The sequence below is a fragment of the Mandrillus leucophaeus genome, unplaced genomic scaffold, assembly GCF_000951045.1.
Source record: "Mandrillus leucophaeus isolate KB7577 unplaced genomic scaffold, Mleu.le_1.0 Scaffold31, whole genome shotgun sequence".
In the NCBI taxonomy this organism is placed as follows: Eukaryota; Metazoa; Chordata; class Mammalia; order Primates; family Cercopithecidae; genus Mandrillus; species Mandrillus leucophaeus.
Genome location: NW_012103254.1, coordinates 2,122,820 through 2,147,205, shown reverse-complemented (window position 1 = coordinate 2,147,205; position 24,386 = coordinate 2,122,820).

Sequence of the window (24,386 nt, the reverse complement as noted above, 5' to 3'; positions counted from 1 at the left end):
CAGCACACCAACATGGCACAAGTATACATATGCAACAAACCTGCACGTTATGCACATGTACCCTAGAACTTAAAGTATAATAATAATAAATAAATTTTTTTTAAAAAAAGAGTTAAATATGCATCCAAAAAAAAAGAATTTATGACAAAACAGAGACTAGAACCCAGATGATTTCTTTCTAAATTGAATGATTTATTAAGAAGTGAAGCCTAATGGTTTTGGAAAATAATCCCACAATAAAATGTTATTAAAAAAAGATAGCAACAATAAAAACAAACAATAGTGATTTGAAAAATACTAAGAAATTTTAATGAGATGTATCTCCACTAAAGATACTGGCAGAGACCTTTATCTCCCTACACTAATGTCCCTTCACCCCTTTCATCTTAGTAACAATAACCCTGTACTTCAGAATGTAGTAATGTGCCAGGTTAATAGAATATACATCTCTGTCTCTCTCGTCATGAGATGTGAAATTGTGACTAATTCTTACTAATCTGATACAAGCAAAAATTGTTCAATAAGTTTCATGGTATGTTTGCATGGCTACAACAAAATACCTGAGACTGGGTAATTTACAAAGAACAGAAATTTAATTCTCACAGTATTGGGAAGGTCAACATTGAAGAGCCAGCATCTTGTTAGGGCCTTCTTGTTGTATGTTCCAGAGGGGAGGAACACCGTGTCCTTATATGATAGATTACAATCTAATAGGCAAGAATAGAAAAAATATATATACATATAGGACAAAAGACATGATTATATGAAAGCATATACTTAGGAGAACCATCATGTTCAGTCGAGTTGGAAGGACTTTTCTGAGCTAGGTTGATGTGTCTAAAAGCTATCCACATAAAGATAACATAATAACCATTGCATGCTTGAATCTGGAGTTCAGAGGAGAGAGCTGGTTTAGAGATACAACTTTGGAGGTCATCAGCATATTGATGATATTAAAAGCCATGAAACTGGATCGAATCACCTATGAAGTTTGTATACAAACTTTTAAAAATAAAAAACAACAAAAAAAGTTGAACCCAGTGCAACATTTACAGTCATGCCAAAAGGAGGATTCAGAGAAGAACACTGAAAATTAGTGATTAAAGAGGAGAAAAACAAAAGAGGTGTCTGGCATGAAAACCAAGTGAGGAGAGTGTTTCGTGTGGAAGTGTGTGTGATCATGTCTTTCAAACGTGCCTGATGACTGAAATAAGCCCTGTCTCTTATACACATCTAACGTGCCTGATGATGACTGAAATAAGCCTGGGAAATGGCCACTGGACTAGGAACACGGAGGGCGATATGGACATTGACAGAGCAGTTGCAGAGAAATGGAGACAGAGACAAAAATCCCTTCAATGAAATGGGTTCAGGAGAGAAAGGGAGAAAAGCAATTGAGCCCTTCGCAAATAGACAACTCTTTCAAGGAATTTTACCATGAGAGGATTTGTGTAATAAGCAGTACCTAGAAATGACATTGAAGTTTGTTTGATTGTTTAAAAGTAGAAAAATAAAATCAACTGCCATGCTAATAACAATTGTGAAAGGAAAAAAAACAACAATGACAACAACAAAACCCAATATATTTGCCATTTGCAAACTAGAATGAATGAGGCTTATTGTGCACATGAAAGGAATGGCTTTTATTTGAATAAAGATGATTGACAGTGGATGTGTTATAATGTGGATACTTGGATTAAAGACAGAGATATCAAGGATGATGCATTACTGATTTATGTAACAGGACAAAGCTGTATCTTTGTTCTTATTGTATCCTTCTTGTATCCTCCAAATGGGGGGAACACCACCTTCTTACATGATAGAAAAGAAGAAAAGTTAGCCAAAAGCTGTTTGAACCCTTTTCAATGAAAGTTTTAATCCCATTAAAGGGGGAACAGCTGTCATGATCTAATCACCTCTTAAAGTCCTCACTCCTAATACCATCACATTGACTACATCTGAGTTTTAGAGGAGACACATTCAAACCATAGCAATGGGACTTCTAGAAATACTGTTTAAGGAATCATGCTGTTTACCATCACTTTTCATGTTTCTTCCTTCCTGCTTCTTCAAATGTAGTGGTAATGATACATGTTCCACAGTTATGTAAGGCCTTGGAACAACTTTGAAACTAAAAGCCATTTGCTGAGGTAGGCAGGGTGGAAGAATAGTTGAAACAAATATTCTTAATGACTTTGTAGAGCCATCCTTCCTGCCCTGGACTGCCAAACTTGGGGATTATTTTACGTAAGAACTGAAGTTTCATATTATTCATTCTAATTGATGTAGACATTTCTAAAATCATACAAATGAATAAGTGACAGGTATCTGTTGTGATGACTAATATTGAATGTCAACTTGATAGCATTGAAGGAGGCAAAGTATAGTTCCAGGGTGTGTCTGTGAGGGTGTCGCCAAAGGAGATTAACATCTGAGTCAGTGGACTGGTAGAGGCTGATCCACTCTTAATCTGGGTTCTCACTATCTAATCAGCTGCCAGTGTGGCTAAGATAAAGCGGGTAGAAGAACTTGGAAGGACTAGACTGGCTGAGTCTTCCAGCCTTCATCTTTCTCCTGTGCTGGATCCTTCATGCTCTCAAATATTAGACTGCAACTTCTTCACCTTTTGGACTCTTGACCTTACACCAGTGGTTTGCCATGGGCTCTCAGGCCTTCAGCCACAGACTGCACAGTCTGCACTGTCAGCTTCCCTACTTTTGAGGTTCTGGGACTCTAACTGGCTTCCTTGCTCCTCAGGTGGCAGGCGACATATTGTAGGACTTCACCTTGTGATCACGTGAGTCAATACTCCTTAGTAAACTCCCCTTCATATATACACCTATCCTGTCAGTCCTGTCCCTATAGAGAACCCTAACTAATATATCTGTTATAAAGAAACAAGGTGATAAAAATGAATATTTTAGGGGATTAAGGATATTTACTAGTTTTTCTTTTTGCTTTTACATTTATTTTAGCTCCTCACATGTGGAATTACATCATTTGTGTAAAGAACTTAAGAAAAGAAGGTATGCAATTTTCTGTTTCCCAGAGAATGGTCTTTATGTTTGTATTCTAAATATCTGGTGAATCTTACTTTAGCACTTTTTCATAAGAATGAAAAAATTACTATAAAAAACAAATAAATGGACATCATAACATTTCAAATATTAATTTATTACACTTATATTCCATGGTTAGCATACTCCTGATTTGCTCATTTTCTCTTTATAAGCAGATATCATTGTTTCCTTACTTTTATGTTGATTCCTTATTCCTCAACTTCTAGTCTTGGAAGACAGCATAATTGTCACCATGATGAGCTACCCGCAAACATTTATTTGTTTTATTTTAACAAAATTCTCCATCATCAAACAATGGTACTCCCCTACTGTGTCTTCACATAAACAATCCAGATAACAGTGTGAGTGAAAACACAGAATTCTACACCAGATGGAAAAAGCATAAACAACTTGAATAGAAATAAGAACACTGAAAATTAATACACAAAAAGCAGAAAAAAAATTACGTTCCAATTAGTATTTGAATGACAAAACTTACTTTTCAATTACTGAATATATAACTTCCTGTAGATAACAAGACACACAATTTTCTATGCATTTGTTGCTATTATGAGAGCGAAAAATCAATCTAAATTTAGTTTTACTGTTTCATTTGTGATCCTAAAAATGGTGTAATAAGTTCAGACAGTCAAGAAAATAATAAACAGGTATATTTACTTTCATTATATAAACATGTATCCATAAAGTGTAAGGCATCAATATTATTAAATTTAAGTTTATATTACTTTCAGTTCAGTCAAATTTTAGACTAGTGGACAGTTAAGTTTGGGTAATAGGCGTCGAATATAGTTTGCGAAGAGTGTTTCGAGAAGTAAAAACATGACTACGATGTAAAACAACCAGACAAATGAAGTCTTCTCTATTCATCTTTCATTCAACAAATATTGTTTGAATTCCTACAATATATCAAATGATATTTCAGGTCCCGGGGAATGAATCAAGGAACAAGACACCACTTTGTTCTTAAGTCACTTGTAGAACAGTTATTGCCTATGGTAATCAAAGCTAAGACTGAACACAAGACTGAAGTGATGACAACACCATGTATTATACCTTACGGGATGCTAGAACTGAGAGAACAGCCACAGAAAATGAGATGTGAGGGAGATAAAAATTCAAACACAGACATGGAGGGATTAATAAATACCAGGAGGCAGATCAGGGAATTCAAGTGATTCTCACAGGAATGGAGAACATAGTGATTGCACTGAATTTATTAGAATTTCAAAAGTTAAGATAACATGAGATGACGCTTAAAGGTAATAATGTAACATCAATACACTTTTGTATAGAACAAGTTATTGATCTTTTGTATTAGAAACAATTTCAAATTTTTTTCAGGAAGGTACAACTGTGACTCTAACATTTCTTTCAATAGGCTCTACAAATGACATATTTACTAATTTTTATATACATTTTATGATACATTTCTCATAATTCCACATGACTTTAAGTACTTGCAAAGGAAGTTAAAGTTTTTAAGTGCCAGAAACATGAGAATAAAACTCAATAATGTGGACTTTAAAATTACTACTACAAATAACTAACTCATACTGATTTAATGCTTACAGTATACCAAGTTCTAAGTGAAGTGCTCTCTAAATTATCAGCTCGTTCTCATCTCACTACACTCTTATGTAGTCATTATGATAATTGCCCTCACTTATAGATAAAATAGGCTAAAGGAAATTAAGTAAAATATCTAAAGTTATATTACTGGAACATGAGAGACCCGAGTTCTAAGACAGGTGCTGGTATGTCACCACTATAATGGATTTTTTTCCCCCATTCTAGAGGATTAAAATAGTTATAACGGGGGGAATACTCCAGGGAGGTTCATTTGTGGGATAATGAAAATCTGCATCAGTGAACCAAAACATTATAAAATAAATGATTTAATATTTATCTCATCTCTGTAAATAAATATTTCTGCATTTTGCAACTTGACAGAATCAACTTTTGCTGAAAATAGTAAGATTTGGATGAGTGAACCTTTAATATTCATAGCGTACATAAAATAGACTTTTTAGTCACCCACTGTGGTAGCAAACTTTGGAACTTATTGTATATTTCAAAATAGCTAGAAAAGAAGATTTGAAATGTTTCCAACACAAAGAAATGATAAACGTTTGAGGTGGTGTATAGTCTAGTTAGCCTGATTTGATTATTATACATTATATGCATGAATTAAAATATCACATGTGCTCCGTAAATGTGTACAATTATTTTGTATCAATAAAAGTTTTAAAAACAGGCTTTTTGAGGCCCTAGGAGAATACTACAAAGACATAGAATATTATTCCCAGAGACTACTGATATTGTAGCCAAAGAAACTGAGATCCAACAATAATAGAAGTAATGGAAGTGTTATTCCAGAAACCCTAACATTTTGTTAAAAATAAAACACCAGACCATTTGCACATGTATTTTTTTTTTTAAGATTGTCTATTTATGTCCTTAGCCCACTTTTTGATGGAATTGTTTGTTTTTTACTTGCTGATTTGTTTGAGTTACTTGCAGATTCTGGTTAATAGTCCTTCATCACATATATAGACTGAAAAGATTTTCTCCCACTATGTGGGTTGTCAGTTAATTCTGCTGATTATTTATTTTGCTGTGCAGAAGCTTTTGAGTTTAAGTAAGTCCCATCTATTTATCTTTCTTTTTGTTGCATTTGCTTTTGGGTTATTGGTCATGAAGTCTTTGCTTAAGCCGATGTCTAGATGTTTATCTTCCAGAATTTTTATGGTTTCAGGTCTTAGATATAAGTCCTTGATCAATCTTGAGTTGATTTTTGCATAAGGTAAGAGTTGAGGATCCAATTTCATTCTTCTACATGTGGGTTGACAATTATCCTAGCACCATTTGTTGAATAGGGTGTCCTTTCCCCACTTTTTGTTTTTGTTTGCTTTGTCAAAGATCAGTAAGTATTTGGGTTTATTTCTGGGTTATGTATTCTATTACTCAGCACCATGCTGTTTTGGTGACTATGGCCTTATAGTACAGTTTGAATGTACACTAGTACAACCACTATGGAAAACAGTGTGGAGATTCCTTAAAGAATTAAAAGTAGAGCTACCATTTGACCCAGAAATCCCACTACTGGGTATCTACCCACAGGAAAAGTAGTCATTAAACAAAAAAAAATACTTGCACGCACCTGTTTATAGCAGCACAATTCACAATTGCACAAATATGGATACCCATTAATCAATGAGTGGATAAAGAAATGGTGGTATAGGTATATACCATGGAATACTCTTATCCACAAAATGGAATAAAATAATGGCATTTGCAGCAACCTGGATGAAACTGAAGACCATTATTCTAAGTGAAGTAACTCAGGAATGGAAAACCAAACATCATATGCTCTCATTCATAAGTGGGAACTAAGTTATGAGGATACAAAGGAGTAAAAATGATACAATGGAATTTTGGGGTCTCAGGGGAAAACATGGGAAAGGGATAAGGAATAAAAGATTTCATATTGAGCATAGAGTACACTGCTTGGGTGATGGATACACTAAAATCTCAGAAATCACCACTAAAGAACTTATTCATGTAACCAAACACCACCTGTTCCCCCAAAACCTATTGAAATTAAAAAATAAATAAATAAAACACCTGAAATAAAGTTTTAGATATGACCTGCAATTAAGTCGTATAAAAGTAGGTGTTCTGAATGCATGTATTGACTTGTAACTGAACTACTTCTTATATTGTCAGTGCTTGGTAATATGTTCTAGAGTGAATAGCATTTTTAATGGTTAATTAAAAAATGGCTCATGGTTTCCCTTCACAACCAGGTGATAGGATGGTTGTTCCATTTGTTTAAATATAAAATAATTTAAAATTAGTAAATATTATCATTAAGAGTTAATATTTCTGTTTCAACAAAAAATAGAATTTTACATTAAATTTATAATACTTATTTTTCTGTTTAAAAGCAATAAATTACAAAAATAATATAAAAAATAAGGAAAATAATTATATCAATCATAAGACCACCATCTAATGAAAATCCTTACTAGCTGTTGATGTCCTTCTACAATGTATTTGCATGCATATATATTTGTATTTATCTTTCAGTCTAAAATGAATTTTATATTCACTTTATGTTTTAGGCTAAAATGGGATAATTCTTGTATGGCTACAAGAATTGGCTTAAAGGAAAAGGTAAGCTGTATTTTAGCTTCAGTTTCTCTAAGTACCTTTAGTAATATCAAGTATATTTCTGAGTACTGGCTTAAAAGTTGTATGTTATAAGTGCAAATTTCAGTTAATGCTCCTTTTAAAGGTTTGAATTAATGTTTTCATTCCATTTTGTTAGCCATATGATTTTTTCAGTCTTTCTAGTGAATAAAATGTGTGAATTTTGTGTGACACTATCAGAAGCCATTTAACACCAAGGTTTCTTAAGATATTTGCACAGTAGCAAGTTCTCACAAGATATAAAATCTGAGATTGCTGTTAATTGCCCACATTCCAGTAATCTTCAGGTCATGACCCTAATGTCAATATTTGAAAAGCGTATAAAAATTCTATGCAGTGTTGAGGCAGGTAGGGCATTGTTTTGTTCATAAGCTGCAAAACTGTTTTGATAGAGATGATAAATATCTGTATATACATTTATATCAACAAAGTATTTTTATGGCATTATTTTGCTGACAAGAAACTAAAGTTTGAAGAATTGCATGGCAAAGCAATTATAAAACTACTGAGTTACATTAAATAATTATTCATATCACAAATATTCAATTGACACTTAAAGAATCCTGCAAAAGTCTAATTTCAGGGTCTGGGTGTTTTGGGGTTTTATTTTTTTCCAGCTTTATTCAGGTATAATTTAAAAATGAAAGTTATGTGTATTAAAGGTGTACAACTTGATGATTTGATATATAGATACACTGTAAAAGGATTACCACAGTCAAGCTAATTAATATATTCATAACCTGGCAGTAACCTGCATATTTGTGTATTTGTGTGTGTGATGAGAACACTTAAGATCTACTCTCTAAGTAAATTTGAAGTAAACAATATGGTATCATTAGTTATAGTCACCATGATGTACATTACATTCCCAGAATGTATCCATCTTATAAATGAAAGTTTGTGTGCTTTGACCAACATCTCCCCATCCCCACTCCCCAATACCCTTGCAACCACCTTTCTAACCTCTGGTACTATGTATGAGTTCAACTTTTTTAGATTTCACATATAAGTGAGATCATGTGATATTTGTCTTTTTGTACCTGGCTTATTTCACTAATGTTCTTTTGGTTCATCCCTGTTGTCACAAAGGGCAGGATTTTTTTATGGCCAAATAAAAATACATTTTATTGTGTGTATATATATAAACACAATATCCATACACATATATCACAAAATAAAGACCTAAATATAAGATCAGAAACTTCAAATCTCTTATAACAAAACATAATAGAAAAGTTCCTTGGCACTGGTTTTAGCAATGATTTTTTTTCTTTAATATGATCTCAAAAGCACCAGAAACAAAGGCAAAAATAAACTTATAGGACAAAAGTAAACTTATAGGACTACATCAAACTGAAAAGCTTTTGCACAGGATATAAAATAATCAACAAAATGAAAAAGATAATTTAGAGAATGGGAGAAAATATTTGTAAACCATGTATCTGATAAGATGTTATATCCAAAATATAAGAGAAACTCATACAACTCTATAGCAAAATCCAAATGACCCGAATAAAACATGGGCAAAGGACCTGAACACATTTTTCCAAAGAGCTTTCCTTAAGTACTGTGTGCTAATTTTTTCATATGCTTTCACTCATCTATGTTTTCTCTTCCTCTGTCTTTGTCCCTAAAGAGATCACATAATAAATATCTAATTGGTAGAGAACACATGAGTATTGTTAGCTATAGAACACATATCTTTATTTTTTGATAAAGTACTCCTGTATTTGTATTTTCGAAGTCACACTTTGTTCAAAGCTTTATGTAAAACACTTTTATTTACCTGATCTTTTAAAGTATCCCATCTTTGTCTTTATAACTGTGTTAAGTCCCAGCCTCTTTCTCTATTCGAGATATGAGGCTCTTTCATTTTTTACAATTATTTACAGTTACCATTTCACTTATTTTAAACATTTTTTTCTATATTCACCAAATGAAGTGTTTCCTGTTTAATATTTTTCAAATTTGAGAAATGGTGAGTGCACTTGGAAAATAAATTTTACTAAATGTGTTTTTCAACTTTGTAGAAAGATGCTGCCTTGACTGTGAGTAGTTATCAAAAATATCCTTTAAAATTAAATGACTTTTACTCTCTTTTTGTCCTTAGTCACATCTGAATACCTAGGAAAACATCTGTTGTTCTTTGAAGTATTTGTATTTTTTAACTTAAAAGCTTACTTGAAACATTTATTTGCATAGAAATAAAGGAGTATATTTATAAGTAACTACAGCTGTTATTTGATCAATTTAAAGGAAGCTAAAATTTGCTTCTTCATAGTACATCTAAAAGTTAGAAAGCCAGGCATAGGAAGAGGGTTAGTAAGACATAATGTTATTTTTCATTTGGTTTAGTCAAATTCGTGTTTTGGTTTCTCTAAATAAAAACTTGAATCATTGATTGATATAGTTTGGATGTGTATCCCTGTGCAAATCTCATGTTGAAATGTAATCCCCAGTGTTGGCAGTGGAGCCTGGTGGAAGGCGATTGGATCAAGGGAAAGAATTTCTTATGAATGACATCTACCATAACCTTGGTGCTGCCCTCCAGGTAGTGAGTGAATTCTTAGGAGATCTGGTTGATTAAAAGTGTGTAGCTCCTCCTGCTGTCCTGCAACCACTCAAACAATGACTCGATTTCCTTTATGTTCAGCAAGTAAGAGTGGCAGTTACTAATAAATATGCTCATTTACTCTTTTTTTTTCCTCTCTCTTGCTTCTGATTCTACCACAGGACATGCTTGCTCCCCTTCATCTTCCACCATTATCATCTGAGGCCTCCCTGGAATGTGAGCAGATGTTGGCACCATGCTTCCTGTAAAGCCTGCAGAACTGCAAGCCAAGTAATTTTTTTTTTAATAAATTATCCAGTCTCGGGTATTCCTTTATAGAAATAAAGGAATGCAAAATGCAATCCTATAAATGCAAAAATGGCCTAATACATCGCTCTTAAAAAAACAAGAGCTATAGCTTTACTAGATTGTTAATTCAAGTTTCTTTCACCCAGATGTCCCTGCTTCATTGTCCCATGAAGATGGAGTTGAAACTTTATTATTATTTTGGCTTCTTTCAAGCTACCTTAAGAAGACTAAAAAATTCGAATAATTTAAAGGACACCACATTGACAACAGACAAGTCAATTGCAATGAAGTCTGAAGGAAGGAGACACCCTAGTGTTAAAAAATGAGAAAAGGGAAATAGTTGATTGTTGGGAAAGAGAGGAATTTTTTTTTTTTTTTCTATTCTTGGTTCTAGCAAAGAGCCCTAGTCCTGGTACATTCCTTTATTAAAATTTTTATGTTTGAGCGCTTACTAAAAATAGCTCAGCCCTATTTTTCTCATATGAATAATAATGAGGATATTTCCAAAATATGTCCACCTAATACAATTTTCAAAATAAAACCAGTCCCATTCATGAAAGTGATTACATAATTAACAAATTCAGACTATAATTATTATAGATTTTTCTATAGTACTGTGAATAGTTTCTACCCTCACTGTCCACAGAAGATGTCTATACAATTATCTGAAATACCACAGAGACATTAAAGTTGGTTAATTAAGAAGTCACATGTATTTCTTTAACACTGTTTTATTAGCTCTTATTTGCCACACAGCACTTCTTAAAACAAAGGGAGTTTTCTTCCCTACCTTCTGGGAATTCATTAAAAATACTTTATTCATTTTTTGACCTTGTATATTTGGTGATTAGTATGTTACCCAGTATAAAATGGGCGTGGGTACTTTTATGTTATGAACAAAAAAAGACATGTTTTTTTCTTTAAATAAGGGGTAAGCAGATTTCTCATATGTCAAATGGAAAGTGAATAAAACCATAGAAGATAGAAATCAGATTATATCTCAGGTTGAATATTTCAGTGGCCAAACTTATGCGAGTATGCAAAAAACACAGGCTCATAAAAGGAATCTACTACAACCAAAATCCCAAACTTTTTTTCAATAGAAAAACAAGGTTCCAATAAAATGTGTTTTCAAATAAATTATCCAGTAACAACTGTGGAATTTTTATTTGACAAAACATACTTTATGTTTGATAAAAATAAAATGAAGCTACTAATCCAATGCACTTAAACATTTATCAATAACAAAAGAATCAACATACATGGTACCAAAATGTGGTAAAATGAAAAGCATTTTATGCAGAAGCATAATGTGCATCTATATGAAAATGTGTAGTATCAGTAACTATACTCATTAATAACAAGTTTACGTTCATCTAAGGTCCCTCAAGTATTATCTAGGTAAAAGGCATCCAAGTCATAAGATATACTTAGGTGATGATAAACAAATCCATTATGGTGTTCAATAGTAAGGTGAGAACAGATGCTGGAGGTGAAAATGGGCATTTAAAAAACAAACGGAAAAAATGGGTATTTATAAGCAATTGACTATTGGAAGATAGTAGGCAGTTGTAAGAATTATTTAGAATATTATGTGAGTGACTGGGGAGCTATCTATGTCACTCAAAAAGGGAAATAGGCAAGGACAAACACAGAGCAGAAAACCTGCAGAAACTTCAATTAATCAGTTTTAGACCTATTTAAATACATGTGTGGAAATGGCACTGAATATCCTTCTGCAATGCAATTAGGCAATTATAAATTTGTATCTGTTCAGGAATGATATCAATCCTGGATTTTATTGTCATTGGCATAATGGTGAGTGTTTCGAGAACATACACACTGAGCAAAAGTTTAGAAAATAACCTAGCAAGAGTTTTGGAAATCACATATAGGAATGTGACAAATAAAGTCCATATAGAGAGAACAATCATCATCATAGCAGTAAAAGAATCAAAGAATCTGCAATACTTTGCAGAAACAAAGGCAGACGGAATTTTAAGACTGACCAGAGAGCAAAATGTACCATTCTTAAATTAGATGTAGAGGCTACAGAAAATCTTTGGTTTGGCAATAAGCAAAAAAAAAAAAAAAAAAAAAAAAAAAAAAAAAAGCAGTGACTTATGAAATGAAATGGGGGGTGAAGAATCGTAAGTTTTGAAGTTTGTTTTTATTTTATTTTTTGTAAGTTTGCTAGGGAGGTTGAGGCCATTATTGACTAAAAATCAGAGAGGAGAGGAATTTTACCAAAAGAATGACTAAACATGATTGCTAGTGAAATAAACAAGTGGAAAATGAAAAACTGAAGATACAAGAGAAAGCGACAGGCAGGAACATATGTGATCAAATGCTAAAGTGATAATTACTAAATATAATAATTTGGTACTAGAAAGAAGAGTACAAATTAACTAGACCTGCAACATCCCTAGAAGTATGCTTTACTGAAAATTGCATTAGCTTTGTAACCTTTGGCAAATTATTTAATGACTTGGGATCTATTTCTTCATCTGTGAAATGTGGGTAATAAGCACGCATGACTCATCTACAGAGCATTGTGTGAAAATATAAAAAAATGGTGCTTCATCAGTTGAAAAATATTATAGAGATGATCAGTGTTTTTATTTCCCTGAAAAAGGATTTTGGAAACAGAAAATAAGGCTAGTAGCAAAAGTATTCCATCACTTTTACGATATAATGATTTACTGTGCCTAGGTTACTTAATAGGTTAAATTTGCATAGAAAACGTACTGCTTTTTCATTATTACTTGCCCAATTTACTGATAGCATACTCTATAATCTCCTATTAAAATAATTCTCAGTTGAGATATTTAACTTAAATTACACCTATGGATGCACTCTTGCCAACTCTAAAGCAAATTTCCCATGAATGTACCCAAAGTTATGAATTAAAGGACTCTCTTAATTGGCCTTATACATTCATGTGATACGACCAGTATGTATGTAGCAATAAAAGTTGCAATAGCCCTTAGGACCCCCCGTCGTGACAAGCAGCCTATGGTAAGCAATAAAGATTCAAGGATAACATTATGAGTCAGATTTCTAAGTATATGCGCACAATGAGAAAGCAAAAGCATAGAACATATTTTTATTTGTACATGCAAAAATAGTTCCTGGTAATAAAAATGTCACCATATGATATTGCAGGGAATACTTCCACTCTCTGCTCCTAGAGGGATTCATAACACTATAACTAGAGGTTTTCATTCTCTGCGGATTTCAAAATGCAAATTGATTTGTTCATTTTCCTGGTTTAGAGAAACATAATAGTTCATGCTGCCCCATGAGATTCTTCAGATTTCCTTGACTGAAGTCAAAATACTTATTAATACGTATGCATAAATGCCTCCAGGGTCATACTAAAAGCACAAAAGCTCACTAAGATCCATTGAATAATTTTTAGAATCACCTGGAATTTTAAATATTCAAGATTAAATACTACTAAATATATTTTATTTTTGAAACCAAACAAAATTACCATTACGTTTTAATTCCTATTTTTCAATGGTTCATAAAAACAAGAATCTAAAATTGCATCATAAATCCTTACTTAAAAGTACTTGCACTAAAATTACACCCACTATTGAAGGTAATATTTGGAATACCACATTTAAGATACAGAAAGAAATATTTTATAGATGTAGGAAGACAATGAAAACCCTCTTTATCAGAATCAAACTGAAAAGCTTTCAGCCAGAATAGTACTATCTAACAAATGTATATTGTACACAGGCTGCACGTCATGAACCAGACAGGGCTGCTGCAGTAAGTAATATATATATATATATATATATATATAAAATATATATATAAAAAAAGAAAATATTTTTTCCCTTTTGGAAGGGAGTTTTGGAAGGGAATACTATAGGGAAGCTTCATAAATTTTTTAATGTTCATGAGTAGCTGTTGCTGTAAGAATAAATGCAGTGTCTGAAGATAGTTGAACAGGGGAGGATTTAGGTATGGGCAGATATCTGAAAGACTTCTTTGGAGGAAACATTTTTGCCTTACTAGATATTTTGTCAGGGCTTTGCCAGGGGACATATGCAAAGAAACGTAGGTGAGAGAGAACGTAGCATGATGAGGAAAGTACAGGTAGTGAAAAAAGGCTTGCCTAAAGATGGAGATAGCAGGAATGACAGGTGAATAAAAAACATGAATTCCTTCTGTAACATACTAAAAAGTGAGAGAGTTTTTTCATTGTATAGCGGAGGCCATTTTAATATTTAAGTGTAATTTCCAAGCAGTCTCCTAGAGAGATTATTCTGACACCAGTGCGGCTAAAAGCAGAGACAGGGAAGCCAAATCACAGGGAGGAAAACATCTCTTGAGAAATATGGAGATAAGAGGACTCAGGCATAAATGCCTACAGTGGAAAAGTGGTTTTCCTTTGTAATTCATCCCATGTGACAGAAAAAGAACAGAGAAATGTATGTGCACACTTCAGTTTCAGACTTGAGTAATGGGGTGGCTACGGTGAAAAGTTACAAATGTAGGAGTACGGCAGCAGATGACCTCATGGGATAAGATGGACTATAATATAGAGAGTGGCTTCAGATATATTGAAATAAGGCATTGTCAGATAGCTAAAGATTTCAATCTCCATCCAGTCCTTGAATAGCCCCAAATTTCAAGCATCTTAAGTATTTTCAAGGTTAAACAGGCTCATAGGAATTTAGGATGTTCCATGTAGGAGTTTAGGGTAGAATCCATTACCACTGTTGTTAGAATGATGCTGGTTAAATCGTATAACCTTAATTCTATAAAGACAGGAACTCGCAATTGTTGTGGAGTCTTGAGAACTGCACTATTACACAATTGAAGACAAATCTAGTTGCATCTTTACCTGGAAAATAAGAAGAGAAACCCACTGAGACAGAGCCAGCTAGTTGTCTCCTTCTGGCCACGTCTTCTATAATAATATACATTTTAGTAGAGTGTGTGACCATCTAGGCAAAACAAAAGTTCCCAGGTTCCACACAGATGTGCATGACCTTACAAATGGAATATGAGCAGAAATGATATATTTACTTTCCAGGTCACACCAAATAGAATGTGCACTTCCAAGTGGGAGGCAAAGAGGTAATTTGAAACACAAAATCTAAGCCACAATTTGATGATAAAAAGCAAAGGCCTAGACAGTCTTGGTCCTCAACAACATGGAGGTGCCAATCACAAACCACTGATATGCAGAGTGTGAATATGAATGAAATACACTTCAAATTGGTTAAGACATTTTTGGTTTCTCTTGCTATCCCAATACATGCAAAGGAAATGTTCTGAGGTCAGTTTAAATATGTGCAGAAGATGCCTAATTATTATCCACTTAGAAATTGAAGACAACTATGACAAGCATGTCGAGTTAGCTTTTCACAAACAAGCACTTAATTTCTATCCTTTTAATGAGAATAAATGAAGCTTAGATGTTTAGCAAAGCAGTCTGGGCATGGGCACAAGCCAAATAAAGTTTCTGTTATCTGAACTAAGATTAAGACAGTGTGCAGAAAGACAATGTAATTGCAGTCATATCCTATATTTAATCCTTATTATTTTTACTTGTGCTCTTGGTTTTGTGATGAGCTAAACTTAGGCTATCGAAGAATGAAAAATAGTAATAAATATTAAATCAAAAATAGATAACTCATTAGACACTATATTTCAAAATAGGAGGTAATCTTTATGAGTAAAAATTTTAAAACCACATGATTATGCCATACCCAGTGAATATATTTTTTTTAATTTTTGTGGGTGCCTAGTAGGTATATATATTTATGTATATTTATCAAAATATACAGGAGATACTTTGATACAGGCATGTAATGTGAAATAAACACATCATGAGAATGGGGTATCCATCACCTCCAGCATTTATCCTTTGAGTTAAAATGAATCCAATTACGTTATTTGAGTTATTTTAAAATATGCAATTTTTATTGACTATAATCACCCCATTGTGCTATCAAATAGTAAGTTTATTCATTCTATTTTTGGACCCATGAATGATCCCCACCTCCCCGCAATCCCTGACTATCCTTTCCAGCCTCTAGTAACCATCCTTCTACTCTCTATGTCCATGAGTTCAATTGTTTCGATTTTTAGATTGCACAAATAAGTGAGAACACACAATGTTTCTCTGTCTGTGCCTGGTTTATTTCAATTCACATAATGATCTCCGGCTCCACTCATATTGTTGCCAATGACAGGATTTCATTCTTTTTTTATGGATGAATAGTAGTCCATTGTGCATACGTACAAAATCTCTGACAAAAGATTAATAACCAGAATATATAAGGAGCTCAACAACTCTATAGGAAAAAAATCTGATAATCCAATACAAAATGGGCAAAATATTTGAATAGACATTTCTCAAGAGAAGATATATGAATGGTAAACAGGGATATAAAAAGATGCTCAACATCATTCATCATCAGAAATGCAAAATAAAACTACAATGGGATATCATCTTATCCCAGTTAAAATGGCTTACATTCAAAAGACAGGCAATAACAAATGCTGATAAGGATGTGGAGAAAAGGGAACCCTTGTACACTGTTGGTGGGAATGTAAATTAGTCCAACTACTGTGGAGAACAGTTTGGAGCTTCCTCAGAAAATGAAAAAATGAGCTACCATGTAATCCAGCATTCTCACTGCTGGGTATATACACAAAAGAAAGGAAACCCAGTCTATCAAAGAGATATCTGCACTCTTATGTTTGTTGGAGACTATTCATACTAGATAAGGTTTGGAAGCAACCTAAATGTCCATCAACAGAGGAATGGATGAAAAAATTCAGTGAAAAAAAAGTTCTAATTTTATTACTTACAACATTTATAATAGCTAAGATACTCAAGCCTTATAGAAGTTAAAAGCTAAAATTTACAAAAAGTATCATATTTTCACCTTAAAAAGATTTGAGGTAATATGGTATTATTTTAAATATGAGAAAACTAAGTTTGAAAAAGTTTAATTTAATATATAGTCCTATCATAACTGTGCTATTCTTCTTCACATTTACCATATCTAATGTATATTGATCATTTGCTATATATCAGTAACTATATATTCTTTTCATATTTCACCTTATCTAATATTCATTGTTTTACAGGTGGAAAGGAATGTTTCAGTGGGGCCTGTGGTTACCAGTTTCATTTGCTATGAAATCCTTACTTAAACCCAGGACTGTCTGAAATAAAACTTTGTTCATTTAACCACTATTCTACATAATGAATATAGTTGTTCGTGAATAAAAGTTTAACAAATGGAAAAGATTCACTTAAAAATAATATTTGATTATTGGCCAGGCACAGTGGCTCACGCCTGTAATCCCAGAACTTTGGAAGGCCAAGGTGGGTGCATTACCTGAGGTCAGGAGTTTGAGACTAGCCTGGCTGACATGGTGAAACCTCGTCTCAACTAAAAATACAAAAATTAGCTGAGAGTGATGGCAGGCACCTGTAATCGCAGCTACTCGGGAGGCTGAGGTAGGAGAATCACTTGAACCCGGGAGGTGAAGTTTGCTGTGAGCCAAGATCATGCCACTGCACTCCAGCCTGGGTGACAGAGTGAAACTCCATCTCAAAATGATAATAATAATATTTGATCACACATGTTTTACAGTATCATGTCTGCAGTTACTAGCTATTAAGTATTAATTAGTAAAATGATCAAGGGAAGCCTCATTCATTATGGAAAATCAAGGATGGATAATTACAGAGTGTTTTGGGATATCCATCAATAAGACAGTTGTTTGAGTGTCTGCACAAAACTCATGTATTTATAGAGGTTAAGAGGGCCAAACTTACTCCCTTAACTTCTAAATAATCTCCCTCTGCAGCCCTAAGTCCTAAATGAAAGTTCCAATATAATCTGTTAATACGATGTCATGGTAATTCCTGTGATTGAAATATTATCTGGAGAATATAGTTTACACGAATTTTAGACATCAAAACTTTTCTCAAAATAATTTGAGTAGTTTTTTTTTTTTTTTTTTTGTCTAGAAGAATCCTGAACAAACTAACCTAGTAATGAGATTCGTATATTGTCAGATGATAAAAAGGAAGTTTCTAGACATGTCTACTGTCATTTTTCAAAATCATCTAATGCTCCAGTTTCTCTGATGCATATGCTATCCCAAAGTAGTATGTGATTCAGGTACGAGGCTGCTGAAATTGTTTCCTTTTATTTGCCATTATTCAACTAAGGATATTAAGAATTGCAGTGCTCTTTCTATAGGTCACACACACTCAACACGCAGGCGCACACACACACACATTATAATATGTGTCTGTGTTTGCCAGTAAACTTATATTTTTATTGTTTTTTCAATGAAAAGTTGTATATCTTTTTAAGCTGCCATATTGTGCCATCTCTGCTTTGTGAACCGAAATTGAAATCTGTGTTCACAATCAATGTCGTCTTCAACCTTCTCTTTCCAGACAAGAGGTAGTTTTCCTCAGCACTGCTTCATTTGTGCTCTCCCCATCAGTGGGTTCTTCTGCCCCTGATTTCATCTGTGTGCCAGCAATATTACAAGATGCAATGACAGAAATGTATAGCCCATTTGTCTGCAGTATATTTTTTCTGTTCAAAATCCAACAGGTCAGAGCATCTAAGTGTCAATTCCAAGATAAATATTCTCATAAAGTAGCCGGAGTTCCAACTTTATGTTTTATATTTCTACTGGTATTAGGAAGGATGCATCATATTGCTTAGTTCCAAAAATAGCTACAACATTGAAATAACTATACAAATCATAGAGTCCATGTTTTGGAAACTCAAGATTATATTTGCACTCATTTACACAGCCATTCTTGTGGCTTGTAGTTTCCAGATTCATTATTTTTTTAATCTTTATTATTTTCCTGTAAATAATGACATAGAGTCAGGTAAGATTATTATTATAAGGGTTTAGTCAACTTCCAATAGGTCAGAAGACAAAGTTATATTTCATGTAAATTTAATGTAGTACTTTTGATGTTGACTATAGGAACAAGTGTAATGTTAGAAGTCAAAGAGTGGAAAACTAACCAAGACTCATTTTCTTGGCTCATTAATTTTGCAATGTGGTTGTACTTGGATTGTTCATAAAGATGCCTAAGAGCAGCAGATACTCTTTCAAAACCACAGGGCAGGGGTTATTCATCTTTTATACTTTCTACCTAGAAAAAACATTGTATGAATATATTATATGTATTGCTGAAAGTTTTTTTGCCTTTGATAGATCTATGAAACTGAGAGAAAATAGAAAGTTTGCTTCACACATTGATGATGTACTTTGCATCCAAAGAAACTTCATATAAAAACCAATGGGTCAGTAAGAATTTTAAGATTAGTGAGGTTTCCAAATTCTATAGGATTATTATATGATAAAAAATTAGAAAAATACAGTACACTCCATTCAAGAATAAGCTAATGTGATATAAATAATGTCAAAATATGTACGTATAAATGAATAAAGGTAGTTACACATATAAAAATGGGTCCATATTCAAAATATACTCTAATCAAAAAAATTCTTTAAATATCAATATTTAAGAGTCTGGACTTTTCTTCATAGCTGGAATGTGCCTTTAACCAACATTTATTAAACTTCTACATGGGGCCAATATTGTGGCACATTGATAGTAAAAATAGTTAATACAGTGCAATATCTGTCCTTCCAAATTTTGATACCAAACTGCATGAAGAACAGAAGATGCAGAGATCAAAGTATACATGCTAAGGTCATGGAGGAGAAAGTGCTATGGAAACAAAAAGAAAAAAGGAAAAGCTTACAAAAAGATCCTTTATTTCCACTTATACCAGTCAAGATTTTGGGCGTGCTATTCATTCACTCTAGGCTGTCAAAATCTCCATAGGAATGTCATATAATACAAAGTTTGAGTTTTCTGGTCTGCAGTTTTGGTGGCATCACAATCTTTAGTTCTCAGCATTTTTATTTACTAATTCAAATTATGATAACTGATGTACATAGTTAAGTATTGAAAAGGCTCATGGGAATACTTAAAATGTGACACACCATAGGCAGCCACTAAGTCCATTAAACAATTATTGAATATCTAATCTATGTCTGGATGAAGGGATATTGAACCCATTAAAAACAGACTGAAGCTATGTGAAATGAATCCCACTTACAGACTCAAAAAGACAGAGTGTTGTTTGATGGCCAGATTCTTGATGTCACTCATCCTTAGAAATCTATGCATAGCCTGTTGAGCCACAGATCACAGACTCTTGACTCAGTGAGTTGGATTATGAGAAGCTCAAATCAAGGGTTAACCATAAAAAAAAAAAAAAAAAACCCAGATGACACAGATTTAAGTGAAACAATTAAAACCTGAGTTCATTGAGCTACAGTCTCCTTAAGTATATTAAATACAGCCTGCTAATTGGACCAAGAAAGAACTCACTCACTAAGGGGGACCAAGTGAATACTATAGATAAAGAGGGCTCATGAAGAGGGCTAATTGTCTGGAATCGCATAAATTGTGTTCAATAGATAGCAACTAGTAACTAGAAGGGTGATAGTGGAAGGGAATTTGAGATTTATTTGCAAGTTAATGCCAGATCTTCCTCTTTTTTGTTGCTTTTGTTTTTGTTTTTTTGAGATGGAGTTTCACTCTTGTCACCCAGGCTGGAGTGCAATGACATGATCTCTGCTCACTGCAACCTCTGTTTCCTGGGTTCAAGCAATTCTCCTGACTCAGCCTCCTGAATAGCTGGGATTACAGGCATGCACCACCATGCCTGACTAATGTTGTGTTTTTAGTAGAGACGGGGTTTCTCCATGTTGGTCAGGCTGGTCTCAAACTCCTGACCTCAGGGGTGATCCACCTGCCTCGGCCTCCCAAAGTGCTGTGATTACAAGCGTGAACCACTGCACTCGCAAACCTTCCTCTTAATGGGGAAAAGGATCCCAAGAAAATCGCAAGCAATGGGTACAGTTTGAATACATGCTGATGTAAATATAATTTATTATTGCAAGTGGGCATGACTGGAATGGTCAACAACTTACATACCTGTCTCTATTGTCACTCCCGAGTTTCAACCAGAGAAGAACTAAAGACAGAAATTGGGAGGAGAGACAATTTCATTGCACAAGCTGGGTTCACCTGCACACCACTTGAAACCATTTTAATACTGCAGTAGGAAGCTCAAGTCCCAGCTGCTTGGAGGTTTTCTAAAAAACCAAAACTTTTTCATTTTAAGGTATCTTGTATGTCCCCTGCAAACATCAGGCATGATTCCCCCATAATTTATATATAACAATTGAAGTGTTTCACGTTAGTTGTGAGAAAATTGCTCATACCAATGCTAAGTGTTCTAATGTTGCAATTAAAACACATTAGAAATGTTAAATAATCTGTATGTAACTACTGAGTTTTACCGTGGCATGGGATTTATTAGAGTTATCCAGGAGCCATTATAGGATTAATAATGATTTGACCAAATACAATAACCTTTTAAAAATTTTTTGTATTTTTGGTAGTTAATTTTTTAAATGTGGTTCTCTAAGTGTCCACTCAAATTACCACCCATCCTCTAATTTATATAGATATATATGTGTATATGTATACACACACATCCATATATGAAGCTATGTATGTCTTCATATATACATATATCTGCATATATATATATACACACATACACACACATGCATATATGAAGCTACATATGTCTTCATATATACATAGATCTGCATATATATACACACACATACACACACATGCATATATGAAGCTATGTATGTCTTCATAGTCCTCTCTCTTGTCTTTAGCTTTTATTTTCTTAATGCTGGGCTGAGCACAGTAGCTCATGCCTGTAATTCCAGCACTTTGGGAAGCTGAGGAGGGCAGATCACCTGAGGTCAGGAGTTCAAGACCAGCCTGGCCAACCTGGTGAAACTCTATCTCTACAAAAATACAAAAATTAGCTGGTCATGATAGTGGGTGCCTGTAATCCCAGCTACCCGGAAGGCTGAGGCAAGAGAATCACATGAATCTGGGAGGCAGAGGTTGCAGTGAGCTGAGATCACGCCATTGCACTCCATCCTGGGCAACAGAATGAGACTCTGTCTCAAAAAATAATTAAAATAAAATAAAATAAATAAATAAATAAATAAATAAATAAATAAATATTTTCTTAATGCCTCACTTGCCAGTCAAAATGTCAGCTATCCACTGTTCTACTTTTTATTTAATACTGACTTGTCATCTCCATCGGGATTACAAACCCTTCAGAATGTGTACTAAGCTGGCATGCCTTCATTTTGTATACATAGTGCTTTACAATATTTTTAGCACAAGTAGGCAATTCATAGCCAAAATTTTGATTGATATAAATGTGGAGTTCAATTTTTCAGAAACCTTCTGCAGTTTTATAGGATCTATGACCTATTTGATCTTCCCATAAATAAATAGGACTGTTCATATAATGTGACATTCATTTAGAATGTTATTACATCAGCTTTTAAAGTCCATGCAAATATTCTTCTTTGAATAGCTATTTGTTACATACAATCCTTCTCTAATTTTACAGCACCACCATCTTATATGATTAAGGTATTATCCAATGCACTTTAAAAGTATGTAATACTTTACTATATTAACAAAATCATTGCAAATTATGTAAATATTATGCACAATGATTTAATTCTAGAATACCTCATTTATCTATTTCATAGTTCAGAGATTGAAACATATGCTCTACTTCAACTAGATGCCTTGCGATATTAACCACATAACCTGACCAGATATTTAAATATGCACTAATACAAACAGATAAAATTAATTTCAAATGCATGTAGGTTTCTATTTAGTTATAAACTTTACTTGAATAAGCTAGCGAAACATATTGTAAAAGAAATGAATAGGTTTTGACAGGAAATAGTTTATTACTTTAATTTACTCAAAAAACAGTGCAATTTGTAAATGATAAGAGAAATATAAAAAGAAAAAAATGTATGTGGAATAATATTTTATGAGCCCTTTGCCAATACTTGTCAGAAGAATAGAAGAATAAAATGAAAAGAAATATATAAATACAAAGTTTTGCAGATTGATTATTTTAACCTAAATACTACTATTTGGCTTCAAATGGACTCCCAAAAGTTTTTGGGGGGTTATCTTCTGGATATTAACCCAGTAGCACTCACTTCAATATAACAATGCCTGAAATAGAAGAAATATCTTTTTGAAATTTATTATAAAATATTAAATTATTCATCAAGGGTTACAAAAGCAGGCTGAAAATCATAATCCTAAGGAGCCTCCACCTTCCATTAAAAGCTAACATTCCACAAAAATCATGTCCAATGCACGTGCAACAACAATGTTGACCTGTCATAAAGATAACATGGGATGATTCTGATTATTTCTGAGGCTCTGGCCCAAGTCTGCATTTTCAGGCCTCTGCTAGTCAACAAAGGTCGTTTCTCCTTGGAGAATGAATGAATAGCTGAATCAATTATCTTATGTCCTGGCAGGGTGTGTCTTATGCTTAAGGCTGGAAGTGTGTGTCTTATCCTTAAGCCTGATTTTGTTTATGTTGATAAATGAGATTTTGCATTTTCCTGAAACACAGTCTCTATCTGTGGTAAGCATATAGTCTTAAAGAACTCAGTCATATCTCATTTTTCTTTCCTACTGGGTTCCTAATAATATTACATTTTCTTTCTCTCATCAATTGAAGGAAGGAGTGTCATATAATTACTTTGGGCCAATGAGTTTTGGGTAGAAATAATGTGCTTCGAATTCAGGCCATAGCACTGAATTGCTGGTGCCTAATCCTTCATTGCCCTCTTCTCACTGCCTCAGTAATTTAGAAATTCACATAATCCAGAGAGTGGCCCCAGTCCCCAAGATGATCACAGTTTCAGTAAACCAGTGCTCCTGGTTACTTTGAACACAAAATGTCCCACTCATGAACACATGCACAATGAGTATATCACACACACACACACACACACACACACACACACACACACACATCTTTTCTGGCTTAGCCACAGGTATTTTAAAGTGAGTTTATTATTCTAATATTCCACCATAGTCTACTCTAGCTTAATACCCTTCCTTAAAACTATATGATAGCCAGATAACTCCGTTTTTCCTTATTCCCTTTACCAGACAGCCTACATAATATTTCTGACATGTTAGACTGGCGTCCCTTCATCCTTTTTTATTCTTCTTTCTCATATCTATCACCTCTGAG